The sequence below is a fragment of the Falco biarmicus genome, chromosome 10, assembly GCF_023638135.1.
Source record: "Falco biarmicus isolate bFalBia1 chromosome 10, bFalBia1.pri, whole genome shotgun sequence".
In the NCBI taxonomy this organism is placed as follows: domain Eukaryota; kingdom Metazoa; phylum Chordata; class Aves; order Falconiformes; family Falconidae; genus Falco; species Falco biarmicus.
Window position 1 is genome coordinate 4704051 of NC_079297.1, and position 16357 is coordinate 4720407.

Consider the following 16357-nt stretch of genomic DNA (forward strand, 5'->3'; position numbering starts at 1 on the left):
AAAAAGCAGTTTCAAGCTCAGTCTCCACATTGATTTAAGCTGGATTCCATTTTCTGTAAACATGCTAAAACATGGTGGCATTATTTCCCAGGGACTGAGGAGTCTTCCTTTCATCGCTGTCAGTCAGAGCTACATCAGCTCAGCAGTGGGCAGGGTTGGGAATGGTGTTGGGAGAAGGAGAAGGAGCAAACCTTTTGGTGTCCTATAAACACTGTTCCTCCATTTGGGGTTTGGGGGATTTTTTTCAAAAAGCAAAAGTAGTTGAAATGCCCACATTTAAAAATCTCAGCCAGCTGAACTCCTTTTAGTAACACAAAATCACTCGAACAATCTCTTTGCCTTCGTAAAGATAGAAGAAAGAAAACAAAGTACTTATATTTTCCCTGTTCAGATTTAAGCGAAACAAAATGTCTTCCTTTTATCCCGTTGGACAAATCTAACCCGAGGTATTGAAGAAATTCCCCCCCAGAGCTCAATGCCTCTGTCTATAATGAAATACAAAGGAAAACAACTGCTAACACAAGTAGACTTTGTACCGCGTGAACGACTTTCCCTGTATTAGCAAAGCAGACTACTAATATGATATGATGGGACATTACTAATGCAACAGAGTGTAACTAATGCAAACAAAATATGTTGGAGTGCCTAGTTGAACTGAATAGAGAATTTGTTTGTCTGGGGACCCAGATTCCGAAAATCAGAGTAAATCCCACAGAAATAAATCTCACAGATAATTCAATAAACAAGCCAAGCCCATCAGATGCACCAAGCCGTTTGTGGGCACTGGAGACACAGGTAGATCCCAGAGACACAGGTAGATCCAGATACCTAATTCCCACACTGGCTTTTGGAGGGAGCTGGGTGCTTGTCTGTCCTTGGCACTTTGGAAGATCTCATCTTGTATTAATAATAAATGATGATAATTTGCATTGACATAATAACTAAGTGTATGTGATTACCAGTAAAGGCTGTAAAACTGTTATTCAAGTCTTTTTGAGCGTTGCTGTCATTGACTACAAGGCTGCGTGTTCATAGCAAGTTCATCTCTGAGGCACAGCTAGTTATAATGCTCTCTGAAAAGAGTAGCAGGGGGGGCTTTTGGCCTCCTTCCCCCTCCTCCCACTCTCAGCTCTTAATGACGATATCGCCTGCTGTAAATGGGCAGGTTGGTGCAAATGAGAGAACCCTATCCCCAGTTTCAGCTGCGGGTAATATCTCCCACAGCAAAGGGTCTGCTTAGGCTTTGATGCATCTCCCTCAGAAGACCGCCGAGGAAATGGAATATCGTGTGCTCTCCTGCAACCTCGAGGGCTCTGCGCTTCGGTGGGAGCTGCTTTGCAGCCAGTAGCAACTAGTCACAATTTGTTATTAAAACTGCAGCTCCCCACTGCTTGCTGCTGCTGACTACCACGAGGCTGGAGTCTACTCAAGAAACGCAGAGAAAGCAGAAACGGAGAATATTCCCAAGCTCACCTTTTAATGAAGGCATATGGCATTCAGGATATTGTTATTCATGTAGTAATTGGCAACGGCATACACGTATTAATGGTACCGCTCATCATGCTTAGGAAATTTTGGAATTGCTCCATTTTAATGGGCCATAAACACTTACCTGAAGTAAAAGTATATGGCAAATACAAAGAAACATGAATAATTCTTTATAATTGCACACATGTATTTATGTACACACACACATAGCCATCAGGCAAAGCAATTTTTTTTTTCATAATTATTACTGAACTAGAGAGCAAACTGCACCTAAATTGTTCTAAATCCAGATTAATAAATTTGATTTGTGACTGACAAGTGAAGGATCAAATGCAAGGCCCTGAGACTTTTCCTGGGTATTTGGGGCTGCATATGAACCGGAAGGAAACAAAATGAATCAGGCTGGCTGCAGGCGGCTGCAGAGCTTAACTGCAACATTTTCAGTAAAACTAGGGCTTGACAAAACAGCATCAACTCAGGGAGACAGGAAAAAAACACCCCTTCACAGTCGTCCTTCTACTGAGATATTAGAAAGAAGCGGGGTTGTGGTTTTTTTTAGTGCAATGAGTAACTGGAGTTTTATCTGGCTACTGATTCTTAGAGATGTGAGTGCATAGTTTATATCCTTACTAAGGAAAACTTCTGTTCTAATCTCTAATTGTAGAATTAAAACTTCTGCTGCTATAGCTATAGCACTATCCATATGGATAGTCTGGTTTAATTTCTATTTCAAAAGATTTTTTTTTTTAAGTTCAGTTGTCTTATTCAAGCTAGAAATAAGAGCTCTTATGCCAAAGTAAAAGTTTCACATGGAAAGATAAGGAGCAACAGTGGTTTAAGCCAACAGCTTTAGATTTCTGCTGCTGAGAAGTATCATCAGTTTGAAAGTAGACCCGCTGAAACGAAAGGGCCTTCTTAGAGGAGGGCATAAAAATAAATTTTATTTGCCAGCAGTGGGGTCTGTGTCTATAAGGACTGAAAGGGTACATATTTCAAACCATTAAAATAAAAGAGTACATTTCTGTGTGTTCCAAATTCACCAAAACTCACCTAACTGTTCATGACCAGACATTTATGATGTATTTTCAGAGGGTGCTCAGCTGAGCAGTCAGCAATACCTATGTACTGTATATAGGAGTTAATGACCTCAGTGCTGATTTTGATAATGATCTGCGGATGCAGACCTTGTAATTCTGATACCTGGTGTCTAAAAATGAGCATCTGACACTCTTTTACCTCTTCTCCTGCAACCAGAAATTGCAGTACTTTTGTCCCAGCTTAATATCTGAAATATAATTCTTGCAAAGACCAGCCCAGTGAGGCTGGATTTTGTATTTCTCTATTGGAACCACAACTCCCCTTTATCCTTATCCTTCGACATCTGGTGTTGCAGGTAGGATACTCTGGCTCACAGCATCTGGGCTGAGAAATGTTTTCTCTCCTTGGAGTCCAAGGTACTTCAGAAAAATCCTTCAGAAACCATTTATCAGATTCAGCGCTGGAATGTTCAGTAAAATTTACAGTGAACTGCCTTCTTTCCCTTCCTGCACAGTTGCCCCAGACTCACTCCAGCAGAGCAGTTGTTAACAAATTGGTTAATTGCCAGTGCTTTGCTGATGTTCGCTATTCTGAATCAGGGATAGTCAACTCCATTCATACCAATTTGGAAATGACCTTAACTGCTGTTCAAAAATAAAACAGGATTTGTTCTGAAGTTTGAAAATCTCACAGGCAATTATTTCTTCTGGTAACTGACTCTCAGCATCCGTACTCATGCTTCTTCACTGGCAGAAAGAGAAAATGAGGAGTTTTATCAATAATGGGCTGGTTGGCAGCTCAGAAGGTCTGCGTCAGTCCCTGGCTCTGTCACGAATCTCATCAGGACCTTAGGCAAGTTGTCTCACCTCCCTGCGAGGCTGGAGCAATGTTACTTCATTTCCTGCTCTTTAAGGTGTTGTATTCGTCTAGATTGGAAACTCTTTTTGAGAAGGGTTGCGTTTGTAGGGTTGGATAGAACCTGCCGCAGTGTAGCCCCATTAACATCACAGGATTCTCAGATGAGGTGATAATATTCATAAAAGTAATTAAGGGAGGCAACAAAGAGATATCAAGCAAAGGGGTGATCTTGCAACATTTCTGTCCTCAGACTGAAACCATAAATTTCAGAAATCTTGTGAAACAACTTGCTCTCCAGAGTTTACTACTTGAACTTTTTGGAACAGTAGTATTTCAATTGTTTGGCTACAGCTGGAGAAATATCCAAACTTTTGGGTGCTGACTGGAAACCTCCAAACTTTCTGAGGTTTCTCTATCATTGACATAAACCACACTCTGTGGCTTTCAACAATAACATTTATGCTGATTTTAGCAATTCAAATCCAGATGCAGCAACTGAGGTTGGCAAAACAGATGAGCCACAGGCCACTTCTATCTGACTGTGCAGTCGCTTTTGATAACAGATTATCTGCACCATCATGGACAACCAAATTCTCATATGGCTTCTCTGATGTACAGGAGCAACATCAGTACCGTGCCAGCCTACAATGGATATAAACAATCTGGAAGTTTTTGCTTTGGAATACCTTGCTTGCATGTGAGAGCTGAACTGACTTGAACATGTAGCAATGTGCTTTTGCAGGTTTGGTGGGCATAAATTCTCTGCTCAGAAAGGATGTCTCATTTAAAAAGATAAACCAGCCAGAGGGGAAACAAGCATCTTCCAAAAATGCATGTAGGAAAGCAATTCACAGAGTGATGGCAAATGCCATGTTTTAAACGTATGCAAGCATCTAGACTCACCTAGATGTAACACTTGCTTCTCCAAGGGTTGTGTGCGGACCACTGTCAGCCTCTGCTGGCAGGTGCCAGAGTTGTCCGGCAAAGAGGCAACTAATCCTCCTCTTGTCCAAGTGTCAGGAACCAGCAGCAGGTCTGTTTGGAAGAGCCAAGTAGAGAGTACGTATCGTCAGCACATCTGTGATTGCCCACAGTCTTCAGATGTGAGATGATATTGAGTCCTGCAAGGGAAAGTATAATAATAATAGACTTAAGTGAAGCTTTGATTCAACTTTATGAACAGGAGAGAGGCAATTCACACTGCTTACCCAGAAGCAATGCTCACACCAGGGAGTTGGAGGGAGATATTCTATTAAAAGTATCACTTCACAGGGGAGAATTCTACCCAGACTGAGATATGAAATGGGAAATTTCAGTGGGAGCTCCATTTTCTGTGGGGGAGTACAATGGAGAACTTGTTTTGGTAGCCAAGCTCCTAATGGAAAGATAACTTCATCCTTAAATCTCAAGTGATTTCTGCCAATTCATAACAATTTACACCTACAGGGCATCAGCAAATTAAGTCCAACTACATTACTGTCATACAAAGAAGTATTGGGTACACTGGAGCATGGAAAGACTGACTTACGGAATGACATATGTTAAGGAAAAGAAATAAAATTCAAGAGTCCCAACTCCCAGTCGCCTGCTGTAATCACTGTACCTTGTTTTTTAATACTCTTCCACTGCTGGAAATAAATGAATTATTTAGGTTCTGCCTGACCATTTTTCTCTTTCCTTTTTTAGCGTTTTATGCCTCGACTTTAATTCATTCCCAGTATTTTTTCCATTTTAGTTTCTAGCAATAACATTATTAAATTTCATGTCTGCTTCCGTTTTTATTTCCATCTTTCACCAAAAAGATATAAAGTGAAATGAATCCAAATGAGAGAGCTTTTCTCTTCAAACCGCTCTCGGTATCATCGTTTCCTTAATTAAGTAATTGAAGCTCTCCCAACACACACAACGTCATTCAATCTACTGCGGTCTCTCGTATATACTGGCACTTAGATTTGTTCCTATAGGGGACTGTTTTTCCAGCCCATCAGTCTCTTTGCATCTTGCTTCTAATAACCTCTCGGGCCTGTTCCTCCTGGTACCCCACAGTGCACGTGCAACACAGCTTTAAAACAAGGAAACAACGTATAGACAAGGTTACTTCAGGGTTATTCATAAGGCTCTCTATCCTGGGGCTTTATGGGCCCGGTCTCGATGGATCTGACTTCCTCACATTTCTGGCTGAACAGTTATATTCCTTGCTTTAGTTTTGTGTTTATGCCCTTAGTTTCTTCCTTTGAAGTGAAAGTTTTTACATTATTAATTATTATTTTTCTTCTTTTACATCTTAGGCTGTCCAAACCTCTTTTGCCACCTCTTTGCTGAGCAGTTGCTGTCTTCTTTGGATTCTGGAATAACATTTTTCTATGCTGGAAATCCTGGCTAGAAAAGTGTCTAGACCAGAAATACATTTTCAAAGGGCGAATAACACAAAGCCCATGCTAAAATTTAGCAAATCCTCATCCTCATGACAAAGTCACCAGGAAAACCTCCTAAACCCTACTAATTTAGATAGATCCTCAACACATCCAGTATTATACAGCTATGGCTGCAGTTGTTGGGAGTTACAGCAATTTTTATTGTTGTTGAAAGTTTCTCAATGGAAAATGGAGATTCTATTTCACTATTTTTCAGGAAAAAGATCCCCTCAGGAGTCTAGATGATATTTTTCCTGGGGTCAGGAGGGAAGGAAGAGCAGATGCTCTACGTTCCTTCTCTTCTATGGTCATTGGATCAATCACTTCCCTTCTCATTCCACTCCCATCCTTCCGATGCCAAATCTAGCTAGGGGTGGGGGAGTCAGCAATTGTTCTCTTGCCTGTGAATTTAGGATGATAAAGAAGGAGATGCTATTGCAATTGTGTTTCAAGCTTGGGAAGAGATGCAAAGAAGCCCAGGAGAAGGCAGAGAATGGGACTGTGCTGTGGATGTGGTGGTGGTGGAGCTAAGCCATGGCTGGAAGTGGTTTGAATTAGAGTCAACAGCATAGGTGGGAGGGTTGGAAATTAAATGGGTGAACTCAAACTTGAGGTTTGAGGAGAAACAGCTAGTAAAAGTTGTATTTGTACAGAGGAGATATTATATGCAAAAGCACTAGAAAGGGTTTCAAGCTTAAAATCTCACAACACACCAAATGGCCTAACTTTTCAGACCCCCTAATCTCAGAGCTTTAGTATAAAGATCTGGAAAACTGACATCCAAACTCATATTCCTGTGAGCATCCTTACTACTTCTCACTGAAGTCCTTATTCTCCTGAATAGACCTAGCTCTGACTTTACATGTGAATTATTTCTATTCCATAATTTTATCATATTATACTTGTGACAGCCTGATGGTGAGGAGAGCATCCAGATCTGCTTGGAAGAACTAAATCCAAACAGAATTAATGAGTAGGAGAGTTGTGTGACACTAGCAGGAATTCACTCCACTCTTCCCTGGCCGAGAGTTTTGTAGAATGGATCTGTGTGACATCCTTTGCAGGCTGAGCGTTCGTAAGCCCAACCTGTGACACTTCAGCTTATCACACATCTGGTGAATGAGCGGCCTCCCAGCTTACGGCCACTAAAGCAGAGGAATTTCACCATCGATCTGGAGAAGCACTTGAGACAATAGGAGTAACAGGGCAATAAAGATTGCAATATATCACCGAACTCGGCCTCTGGCTTGCACAGAAGAGAGCTGCATTAAGATCATTACAGCCTGCCTATGACTGATCTGAAGAGAGTAAGTCAGCTCTAGGAAGGAAAAGAGCTGCTGAAAACAAAACAAAACCAAACTAACTAATGAAAAAAAAAAATATATTAATGTGACAAAATTTCTTTTGCCAGCCTGGACAGCTGCCTTTAGATTCCCATTCTGCTGTAAGCATCTGCCGATGAAACACATGCACTAGTTAAACCAAATTATCAACCCCACCTTGCCCCTACAGAAACATCCAGCTTCTGAAATCATGAGTTACACTCACAAAAATGGGAAAGGCAATGAGAAAACAGGAAAGAAACAAAACCCAGGAATCCACCTCTTGTGTAAGTCCATACATCAGCAAAATGCTGAAGAAGCTCTCTTACTGGAAGCACAAGGGCAAGCGTTACTGTCTCCGCCAGGCTCTTGTGCTGGGAGCTGGGGAGGTAATTCCTGGTCCCGTTGGCTCGGTACAGCCTGGTGACAGCCTGGTGACAGGTGACAGCCTGGTGACAGCGTGGCATATGGCCCTGGCTGGCCGGCCCCTGTGGCGAGGCACGCGGAGCTGCTGCCCACAGCCCTACTCCAGCCACAAGCCTGCCCAGGTGTATTGGAAGTGCCCCACAGGATCGCAGCCCTGTGATCAGGGGTTTGGGGATTGATCCCCTGGTACACAGAAAAAGGAAACCTTTGATGTACTCTGAACTGAAAAAAAAGTGAGTAGAGGATCAAATCCCACCAGCCTAAATCCACCTGTGTTTACTGCTGGGGACATACAACCATTTCTACCAGCTGAGGGTTGGCCCAGCAGGCATTTAGTTTTCCAGGGCACATGTTTGTCTCCTGGGCATGTTCTTTCCATGTCCCTGCAGATCACCTGGATTGTCTTATGCTTTTCCTGTGTAACAGATCCACCAATGACCTGCAAAGGAGCCAAACTAGGAGCAAGAGTGATCGCAAAAACCCAACCACACTTGGTGACTCTTTGTCACTGCAGACAAATCCAAGAATAAAATCCCTTTTCTGGCCCCTGATCTCTCATTGCCTGTAAAGAAATTTGTCATAATTGTCACCCTCTTACGGAGAAAGAGGTGGAATTTGATGCTTTGTGGAGAATGAAAAAAATCTCCATCAACAGAGGAGGAAAAGAAATAGGGACTTTCATTCCCATGTCCCCATGCTCCCTTCCATTTGCTTCCATTTGCTGTGGGTTTGCCAGCACCAAACCAGTTAATAGTGAGCTTTTAACATACATACATTTAAGCAGCTACTTACGGTGCATTGAGCCAGGTGTGCTAAGCAATTGAAATTAATTTTTATCAGCAGGCAAGGCCTTCTAGTCAAACTGGAGAAGCCTTAATCCTCCTAAATGGAGCAAAACCTCCCTGCAGATAAAAGACTTGCCTGGCTTGTTCCAGAGGGAGTTGGTGACATGGCTGCACCCTCGCCCCCTTCTCCCTAAGGAAAATATGGCCCTGCGGGAAGAGTGGAGAGGGATGATCAAAGGGAGCTGCAGTTTAGCCGCCTGCTTCCAGCAACAGAAAGGCTAACCCATCATTAGCAGGGAGCAGCGCTATTAGAGGTGAATAGTGAATGGAAGGGATGCACACTTAGGATCTTTGGCAGACAGAGGAATTGGGGCTATGCCACTGCGTAGGAGAGATTTGGGCTTGGGAGGGGACCTTGTTTCTTCCCACTCCTTTGGCAAGGTAAAACCCAGGTGTGTCCCTGGGAATCCCTAGCTTTTAACTCGCTTAAGAGTATTAATGAGTGGATGGTGGTTTTCACCTGCACAACTCATAGGTAACTCTGAACTGCATTTCCCACTGCATTTTGCACCTACAAAACTTCTCACTCTTTCTCCTTATCGCCCCTTCACCAGAAAACAAAAAGCAAGTGTCCTCTTCAAGGGTCGCTCTCTTATTTTTTTCCCCTCTGGCTTTGGAGTATAAGGAGGGAGGAGGGCAAAAGGGCAAACTTCCTCGAAGTTTTAAAGCAGAGCTAGGAAAGTAAAATGATTCTCCAAAAAACCGCATGTAACAGTGCTGGAGAGGGAGCAGGCTGGGCAAGTTCTGCACTTTCTTCTCTGATTAAGTTATTGTCTGCTTTGGGATGGGGTCCAGCTAATTGTCAACTTGCATAAGTTTTGGAGGTTGAGTAAAAAGTCTTAGTGAGACGTTGAAGGGTGATGGTAAAAGCATACTTATAGCTGGCTTTTTAAGATGAGGTAAATGGAGATTTCTCTGTTCAGCAGCTTGCCTGCATGAACGAAGCCTTAGCTTCGATGTATCCATGTTACCTGTTCTCTTACTGCAGAGTTGCCAGCTTACAGATTTCCAGCACAGATTTGTGTTGTCAGTCCCAAGTACCAGTCAGACACAGCGAGCCAAAGACAAGCTGTGGAGCAAACAAGAATTAATTGATTAGTGATCCTGCAGCCCACTGGGATGGGGAAGGCTGGCTGGATGTGGAGAGGGTGTAGGGAGCAGGTTTACATTCACCCTGGGGATGAATCTGCCTCTGGGATATATATGTTGAAGGTGGTCAGAGTTTGAAAATGTAATTGTTAGGTAAAGACCACGCATAGTCCTGGGTGGCACTACGGTTCCTTTTAGAAAAGGGGCAGAGTGCAGTGCCCACTACCAAGTCCAATTGCTCTAGCAACTACATGGAGCAGACAACCCCCTGCCATCCCCCCTAACAGGTTATGCCACGCATTTCCCAAGGGGAAATCCAGTTCTTCTGGGTGCAATAGAGCAAGACATGGGCCATGGTTTCCCTGACTCCTTTGGGTATCCCAGCATTCCTGTTGCATCCAGCCCAGAGCCAGTTTCACATGTGAATACAAGGAACTGAGTTGAGTAATGGCCTTTTGGGAAGCCTTCTGGTGTCTCTAGCCCTCCAGACCACAAGTCAGAAACAACCAGGCTTTTGCTTTGCAAAAACCCATCATCTGCTCATTAACACTTTCTCCATCCCATGGTTTGACTGACTTTTATCCACCCTGCTACAAAGGAAACTTTTGATTTTTAATCCCTCAGCCTGGAAGCTCCAAAAAGGGAATTTCCAAGCATGCAAGTGGTTATTAATAATAAATAAAGACAACCTCTTACATGGATGGAGCACCTCTTATAGAAAGAAATAGATCCCAAGGTGTTATACAGACATGTTTCTGCTTTTAGGAATCACTCTCATATGGATTTACGGCACAGAGACATTTTGTCCTCTACCAAAGCAATATCATGTTATCCACCGTTGAAAGCAACTGTCTCAGGGGTTGAATGAAAACGATATTTGCCAGAATTAGAACCTAATAGTGACTATGACTTGCTTTGCATATTTTAACGGATATGCTTTAATCTGACCTAATACTTAGAGACTCTGAGTTCCTGTTTGTCATGATGAGCTCTGTCTAAAACTTGGTTTGAGCCCAGCTTCCACTTTCACTGAAGCACTCCAACACGGACAACCTTTTAGCCTTCCTCAGTGAGAATAATATTTGCTTTCTGATAGGCTGAATTTACATACTTTTTCTTTTTATGCGTGTGCGTGTGTGTTATGATGAGAAGTTTTAAAACAAATGGAGTTATCCCCAGCTGCTAAGTTCTGACATGCACTTTAAATAAGTAAACCCAGGGATGTGGCAGGCTGTGAAGGAAGGGAGAGCAAAATTGGCTTGCATGATGCACTGATCACAGAATTATCATCTGCTATCACATAGTTTACCATTAGACCCAGCTGCTGCCAACCTGACCGGTGCATTTCTTCAAGCTAAGCTAACAAAGCACTTATTTGTTATCCAGGGAACTACCTCTAATAGACTTCCAGTGAAATAATATTTGCTTTCCAACCCTACTTTGAATCCCACTCACTTTGTTAAAAAGATTGCCTCTGGCTGTCTCCGCTGGTCTAATCTAATAGTTTCTAGTTTGTACAAGCAAAGCGCTTTCAGCCAACAATATAAATAACTTAAAGAGAAGAAGACACTTTTACAGCGCTCTGTGCCGGGTGCTATAGAACATGACAGATTAGTAAATGACGCCTCAGTGGAGCTCATCTGGGAACCTCTGTCAGTTGAATATGAGCAATTACAATATTGTATTTGGGCTGAAAGGGTTGTCTGTCTTCTTACAAAAAGGCTAACAAGAAAAATAATTCCTGTCTTACTTCTCCTGTGCATGAAACCGATCTAAGTGGCTCTAGCCCCTTTTCTCTTCCCCTCCCATTGCCGTCGCAGCAGCAGGAGAGGAAGGGGGGGGGGGGAAGCGAGCAAGGAGAGAAAAGAGTTATTTTCTTTCTGTTTTCACTTTTCGTTTGAATTGAAAACGAAGAAAGAATAATATTAGGAGAGGGGGCTCCCTGAGGTTTGAGAGGGGACGTTTTATCATTATATCAAAGGGTACTTTCTGCCACCCGCCTCTACTACTCCAGCAGTCCAGCGTGCTCCTTAAAGAGCACGTGCCCCATGCCTGTCGGAGCCGCTCGATTTATCTCGGCTCACCTGCTATGATCACCAAGGGCCTAGAGTTTCAAAGAGTTACCCAAGGTTTACCCATGCTATTCCCACTGTGGCTTTTTTAAAATAGAAATCCTGAGGCTGAGCATCATGCGACAGAACAGATACCATACAAGCTGTGATTTCCAAAGGAAAGATTTTCACATCCCGCTGAAATTTTCTTGAGGCTCTTTTGAAACTGCCTGTAGGAGTGGAGGGACAATACCATGTGTGCTCCTCTAGCATCAGGGAAGTTACACCAAGGAATCTCCCTTTGTGACAGTTTGACATGGGATTTTGCAAACATCTACAGCCAAAGCAATTTCTTTTTTTTTTCTCCCTTTTTTTTCTTTCTTTTTTTTTTTTCTTCTGAAGAACCATCCCACTACCAGGAATTTCTTTTGTTTCCATCTGTCTTTTTCTCACCACAGCCAGTTACTGTGGCTCTTTTCAGGCCTGTGAGTAATTGCATGCAACTGCAAGCACAGGAATGTACACCAGCAGAAAATTATGGTCCTATTAAATGAGGTCCTCCTGCTACAGAGAGGAAAACACTGTCTTTCCACCCCTATCCTGCTATTAAAGCAATAGCTGCCATATCCTGTGTCACCCTGAGGATGACCAAAGGCTCAGATACACGGGCTATAGCTGCAGTTATATAGGAAGGTTTGGAACCAGACAAAACCACAAAGGTCTGAGCATTAAACTGCTCACTGATATGCCGAGCCGGCCCTGGCATTCCTGGGGTGGAAATCACTTTCTGAAGCCCAAGAACTACTCTGGAAGAACACAGAGCCATGATGAGAAGTGACCAAGAAACTGCCATTCACTGAAAATAAACCACGATCCCTTGTTGAGGGGGAATAATGTCAAAACATCACATTTCAGTTGGAGTAATTGCCAGCAATAATGTAATCTAAAAGCTGGGGGAAAATCTCCATCCAACACAAAACCAATGCAAGCCTAATTCTGCCGTTCAGACCTAAAGCCTGCCTTCATGCTCATGCTGATACACCTGGTGACAGCGTGGGCTGTGCGCTGCCAGCACGGGGCAGAATTTGACCCACAGATTTCCCCCACACTACTTAACTATGCTGTATTAATGCTGCAAATATCCCTGAAAACAGAGATATGAAAACTAGCTCCTTTCAAGCAAATCGGCTAGTTTTCATCTTGGAACATAAATGATGCCGCAGGCTCTGTTCATGGCTCATGGATGGGACTGCAGCTCCTGTGAGATCAGAGGTGCAGCCATCAGTCAGAAACTGCCAGCTCCTGGCACTCCTGAGGTGTTCAACAGGACTCCGATATCTGATTTCCTCCTCCTCTTGCTTTGTTTGATCCCAGCTGATTTAATCACAGATTATCTTTCACCAGATAGAAAGTACCTCTGCAATGAAACAGCAGTAGTGAATGTAACGTTACCTCCTGAAAAATTAGGTCTGGATGGAAAATCAAAGAACACGTCAGGAGAGATGGCTGGAATGAAGAGGCCAGCAGTTCTGAACCAAAGGGCCTGGGCTCTGCTCACAGATTTGGCCACCAAGTTAGTGTTTGATCTTGGGCGTGATATTTCATCTCTCTTTGGTCTGTTTAAACTGTGAGCTCCATGGGGCTAGGCTCATCACTCTGTGGCTGTGTAGTATGCAGAACATGGAAAATATTTGTCTTTTAGATTGCATTTGGCTTTGCGTTTGAAAAAAAGGAATGCAACCTCTTTCTTTTATATGAAAAAGTACAAAACGTCTTCCACAGGTTTTCAGAACATGGTCACTCATATCTTCAGTTCTAAAAATGACAGCTGGTAAGTCTTTGTGTTTTCAAACTGCTGATTTCAGTCGTGCCTACTTTTATTTCAGCCTTGGGCACCATACTCTCAAATGTAGGTGAATGCAATTTTTTAAAACTCTGAAAAACACATTTTTGCAAGGAAAGTTTGTGGGAAGTCTCCCTGTACCTATGCGAGGTAAAAAAGGCAGAATTAGGCAGCCTTGGCAGATTTAGGATTGTGCCGAAGGGATCAATCTCTTTCAGATTGGATGCCTCAGACACTTTGCAGCAGTGGAGTGGACCACTGGTAGCAGGATAGGCACTACCAGGGCTTAATGACAGCACAATGTCTGATGAACTTGTGAGTGCCAGCAGTGCCATAAGCAAGGGCAGGGGCAGCACCTGAGCATCCTGGGCATAGTTTTGCCATGAAGCCTTCATAAAATGAGTGCTTAGATCCCCAAACTATTACAAGGTTGAGTAGAACCAGATCTTGTACTTATTACGCAGAAATTATCTTTTAGCTGTACCTAGTCACAGAGATCTGCAGAGATACGTCAATGCCTGTGTCCACTCATTTTGGTTAGCATTATGCTCCTAAATACATTTATGGATCTAACCTCTGACCACCGTCTTTTGTGCAATGACATAATACCTTTCCCCATCTTCTCTTTTCCTAGACTACAAAAATTAAGGAAAAGCATTCCACCACCATCCCCCAGTGCTCCCAGTTCTCAGCAGGGAGAGGTGCCCCTCCGAGCTTTTGTTTGATTATCTGCCACTGAAGTCAAGGCCAGCCACTTGCTTGCCTGCCTGCAGCTCAGCCCAGGCACCTCTTGGAGGACCAGCCATGGAACAATTCAGCCTGTAAGACCTGTATTTCTCAAACTCAGGGTGGGATGAAAATCAGTGTCTATATATCTTTCACATCCTTAATTGTAAAGTTGTTAACCTTGCATTTAGTGCTTGAATACTCCTGTGATGGGCACTAGAGATAAACCTCTGAGAGCCAGACATTGAAATAACATTGTGAACATTTTTTTTAACCCAGAGAGCTATTATTGACAGGGTGTCAGCTGCTGATGAAGGGCCCTGAAATATTTTATGGGATGTGACAGCTAATAAAACAGGTTGTTGTTTTTAATTGTTTGGCAGGTAGCAGTGAATTGTGAACAGATGTGAACTGGGTGCAGAGGAGTCTGTAGGTTTCCCTGAATTTCTTCCACATTTCACCGCCACCACTAACACTGAACATTAAAAATATTAGTCTCCTAATTTTCACCCTGTGCCTTGCTGCTTTGGTCGTTTTTGAAAATTGCACCATGCAACCAAAAGTGCTCTGCAAAATTCCTGGGGCCCAGTCGACCAGGGCCAGAGGAGGTTGATTTCAGTATAGGGGGTTGTTTATGAAACAGGTCACATTTTTTCCACATAAAATTTTGCAGATGATCCTGTCGCAGTTGATCTGCCAACTGCACAGATGGTGTGCCTCTGCTGCACTGAAGACAGCTCAAAAATGTCCTGAGACCTACGTCCTTATGAGACTGCCCAAACTAAAAATCATCTGTACTGCACTGTGGATGTGCATGGGCACTGCATGGCAAGAAGGGAAATCTGGGTCTTTGCACCCCGCTGCACAAAACTATGCTTTTCCAGAGCTGCTTTGGGTACAAAACTTATTCTTGGTTTCAGCCCGGTGCCTTGGCTTCTTCAGCCTGCTGCATAATTAGCTCCTAACACTTTCCATAGCACAATATACTTTTGGGAGGCTCCAAAGAGCCTCTGTTTAAGAGACCCAGAGGGACTGTGCAGGGCTTGCATTGTCTGAAATGAAAGATGTCTCATCAGGTTACACCTTTTAGCTCCTATCTGTATAAGCATGTTGATAAGTGGTGCTTTTTCTTCCTCCATCCCCCCACTCCCTCTCTCTCTAATATAATCTTTGCCAGATCTAGTCAAAGCAGAATAGCTGCAGGGGATTCATTAATCCTAGTCTGGAGCTAACCACCATCAGCACCACCAAATCATAAAAATAAAAATTTAAAGCACCTCAGTTTATTATTCATTTACCCTCTGTCCAGCCTTTTCTTTCTGCTCCCAGAATAGGTTCCCCCCCACACTGGTACCCCTCCAGTTGCTCCATCCTCTCCCTGATCTTCTGTTAAACAGTTATCAATTCCCGAGGGAGACTTGGGATAAAATGACACTCCTCCCATGTGCCGAAAGCTGCCAGGGTTGTGTACACTGGCACAAGTACAACAGAAACTAAGCCTTGGCCTCAAGCAATGTAACACCCAGATAAACAAGTCTGCCAGAAAGAGGCCCGGCTGAGGCTCTGCGCTCCGGGAGAGGCTGATCCAAACCCTCCTGAGCTGCAGATAGCTGCAAGACAGGGTGTATCCAGGAAACCCAGGCTGCTCCATGGTGTTACATCCCTCCTGGCAGTGATCCAGTGCATCCCCCACAGCCGCCCTCCCCACACCACACTTGCCAGCCAAAGAGGTGTTCCCAAATAATGCGGAGCAAAAGACACCGGTAGCACCTCAGTGCAGACCTGGGCAGGGGAATCCTGTTGCCTCGATGTATTTGGCCACGGGAAGATGCTCGATGTGGGGAGAGGGGAGCTGTTGCCTTGCCCAAAGCCTCGGCTGAAGGTTTGAAGTGGCTGGGTGCACCCTGGGGATGGCAGAGGCAGACCACAGCTGTGCCCACGGTTTGGGTGCAAGATCGAAAGAACAGAAAAAAAAAATGTTTTCTTCTCCACAACCCAGGAGTATTTCTGCCTTTCCTAGCACTGGGCTCCAGCAGCACTACCTGCCTCCTGCTGCAAAGCCTCTCTCCTGCTCCCGAGCACTGACAGCAGGCAGGAGAGCCCTTCCTGCAAGGGCAGCAAGCGGAAGAGATCTGGGCTGGCAGAGCATCCTCCAGAGGAGGAACAGGACCTTTATGTTCAAACCAAGGAGGTGGTCTGCCTGTAGGTGATTTGGACGCTCCCCCAGTCCCCATCTCCCAATTTACCTACAGTAAAA

At 43.8% G+C, this 16357-nt stretch overlaps 1 long non-coding RNA gene across 4 annotated transcripts in view; it reads right to left on the reverse strand.

Annotated features, from left to right (window-relative positions):
* The window catches only part of LOC130156364 (uncharacterized), a 59583-nt gene that overhangs the window by 22268 nt on the left and 20958 nt on the right, over positions 1-16357 (reverse strand). For 3 of the 4 annotated variants that reach the window (XR_008824391.1, XR_008824392.1, XR_008824393.1), the window contains exon 2: positions 4288-4505. This is a non-coding gene — a long non-coding RNA (uncharacterized LOC130156364). Of the gene's footprint in view, positions 1-4287; positions 4506-9362; positions 9461-16357 lie in introns of all 4 variants that reach the window. The other variant, XR_008824390.1, reaches the window with a different exon arrangement.